The sequence below is a fragment of the Marmota marmota genome, unplaced genomic scaffold (assembly GCF_001458135.2).
Source record: "Marmota marmota marmota unplaced genomic scaffold, marMar, whole genome shotgun sequence".
In the NCBI taxonomy this organism is placed as follows: Eukaryota; Metazoa; Chordata; class Mammalia; order Rodentia; family Sciuridae; genus Marmota; species Marmota marmota.
The window spans coordinates 36,952,362-36,955,541 of record NW_026000211.1 but is presented as its reverse complement, the minus strand read 5'-3'; positions in this window follow the sequence as shown (position 1 = coordinate 36,955,541).

Below are 3,180 nucleotides of genomic sequence, written 5' to 3'. Positions count from 1 at the left end.
CATCCTGCAGAGAGTCATTGTGGGACTATTCAGCTTCTGGTTGTGGAAGCCAATCTAATAAATTCCCTTTTAAAACACGTTTATCTAGAGAACACTAAATAATACACAGCCTTATTCAAAATTTGTTGATTTTGATAGTAAAGTAATTTAGTAATCAGAACTAAGTGTGCGCATGAACACACACACACACACACTCTCTCTCTCACACACAGCAACACTAGACTTTTTCTGTTAGACCAAACAGCTGGGCAGCAACTACCTATCTATCTAAAGTGACACATAAAATTAATCATCATAAGTAACAAAAATGTAAACCTTTTAAAATAAATGGCCCTTTTCTGCTAGATTCTAAAAACAATGCTCAAACATCTATTATTATGTAAATTAGGGAAGGAAAACAAATAATTTTAAGTTTTTGTATCAAAATGGTAAAAACCAAGATGTTAGGATAACCATTGTTTTTTATCTATGGCTGGAAATCATTCGTGATTAACAAATTGATCAAATGAACAAATAAAAATACAATTGTAAAAGACCTTTAAGAGAGTCCTGAGAAATAACTAATTCCGAAGGGAAAAGAAACTACTATTAATTAGCTAGATTCATCATTATTTTAGCTGTAATTTGTAATCAAATAGGAAAAATATTTCTTAAGATTTGTTGTACCTATAATTTCTAAGACTTTACTGAATTCCAGTGGATTTGAATCTGATAAATTTGAATAAGTTTAACAATTGGAAAAGCTGTTTCATTATTTTTTTTTTCTTTCATCAAGACATAAGCCATTTCACATAATATTGAAGCATCCCATCCCCCCCCCTCACCTCCCACCCATTTTTCCTCAAGGAGATCACCAGCACAATTTTATTATATAGAGCAGGGTACCATTGGTACTACAAGAACACCAACATCAACAGTCTTTGTCCAGTGAATATAATGTTCAAAATTAATTGAAATTTAAAGAAACTTTCAGACAAACAAAGCTGAGGAAACATAATAACAAATCCCTGCTGTAAGCAAAATTACAAAGCATTCTTTAGACTCAAGGGAAAAGATCCTAGAAGGAAATCTTCTTTATAGAACTAAGAGCATGAGAAAGGATAACTATCTAGATTGATATCAATTATTTATAACATTGTTATAACATTTTTAATAACAGCCTATTCTGGAATTTATAACTAATGGGGAAGTTAAATATGTAACAACAGTACAAAAGAGAGGATAAACGGGCTTATTCTGAATATCTTGTAAGATTTGAATTGGCAAAATAGTAACTCAAATGATTGTAAAGAATCAATTGACACACTAGTTGGTCTAAAGGTCACAATTATTTGCCTTCCTCTGTGTTTCCTGTTTTGTTTATGTTGCTTCTATGACTCTGGGCTTAGCCTATGTTTACTTTTTTTCCATAGGATAATAAACATAATGCTTACTCTCAAAAAGAATGTGCACATTACTGCTTTCCTCTTTTGTAATTAGGCTAGCTCTCCCTTGTAGTCCATTTCTGCCAGGAGAACATGCCTGAGAGAACACACTGGAAGGAAGTGAGAGACCACAGAATAAAAGTCCAATTATCCCAGCCAAAGTCTTGTAACACTAAGGTACAACCACCTGATTTCCAAAATATGAGATTAGGATAAGAAGGGTGGAAAAAATAAAAACAAAAATATATCAAGTTTTAAATAACACATGTTTGAATCAAATGATCTGATTAAAAATAAAGATTACCAGCCTAGAAACAACACAACAAATAAGAGATTGTTTACAAGAGACAGAATGGAACCACAAGGACATAGTATGTTAAAAGTAAAAGGATAAATAAAGTTACCATGCAATATTAACAATGCACCCAAGAGAAGAAGCAGTATCTTTCATAAAATGAGACATTCCCTAATGATAAAATGATCAATTCCTCCTTCAAAAAGACTAACAATACTAAATGTGTCTACATTATTAGTGAAATAACTTCAAAATACACACAGTTATAATAGAAAAATAGGGTTAGACAGAAAAATACAGTGTACAAAATAATAATGATATAATATTTGAAAATGTATAATAATTACCTTAAAATATTTGATGTTTATGTAGCACTGTACCGGCAAACTGCAGTATATACATTCTTTGGATGTACACATGAGACTGAAATATGAAACGTGAGTGACAAAGCAAATGTTTTCATATTGCAATATTTCACTGGTCCAAAGCAAAGTTGTGCAAATTTATCTCAATTTTCATGATGCCTATCTCTCACCATACCCCAGATATGTGAAAAAGTAGGTATGATATTCCCAGACATTCACATAATGCTAACATAGATGGGGGGAAAGTCCATTTATTCTTTGTATTCAGCTATCCTCAAAATTTTATTCATCTCAATAAATTTTAGGTAGTGAACAGTTTGGTAATCATGAAGCCTTCTCCATTGAATTTAGTTTTCCATCCAGTATCTTTTGGCTAGATTTAGTGGTTTGACTGATCCTACTGTATGAAAATAAATGAAAAAGGAATGTGTCTGTTTATGGTTGAATAATTCAATTGCCTTTTCAATTCCTTACTTGTTTCTATCTTTTCTTCTAGAGACTGTGGAAAGCATGTTTCAAAATAGGACCTGTTTATCCCACTAATATGGAACAACAATGAACAGAGCCCCATGTCAAATGCATTGGGAAAGTACTGAGAGCAAAAGAAAACAAACAAACCAAAATAAAACCAATTTTGTTTTGTGTTTAGTTACTAAATTATTGTGCATGTGTGGAAGAATAGTTTTACTGCAGTATAAGCTAGACCACATAACTTATATAAAACTCTACATATGCTTTGTCAGGTACAGAGACTGGTGTTCTGAGTTGTTATGGATTCTAATTTATGTTCATGTCATAAGGAAAGTCAAAGTTTAAGGCGATTCTTCATGCACGGTTCTCTAATGTTTGAGAGTACCAAAGACTTCTCTTCTATATGTACCAGAGAGTTCACCATTTTTCCCCTTCAACTTGGATATGGGGCTGCATTCTGGGTACAAATCTTTCAGTTCATTCTTTAAGTGACTCATTTTTCCCCATTATGTTTTCACATATGAGAAAGAGGTACAGGAAGGCACCTGTTTTCAAAAGACACATGCAACATCAAATTTTATCCATTATAACACCTTTTAAAATTAACCAATATGTTTGATTTAAA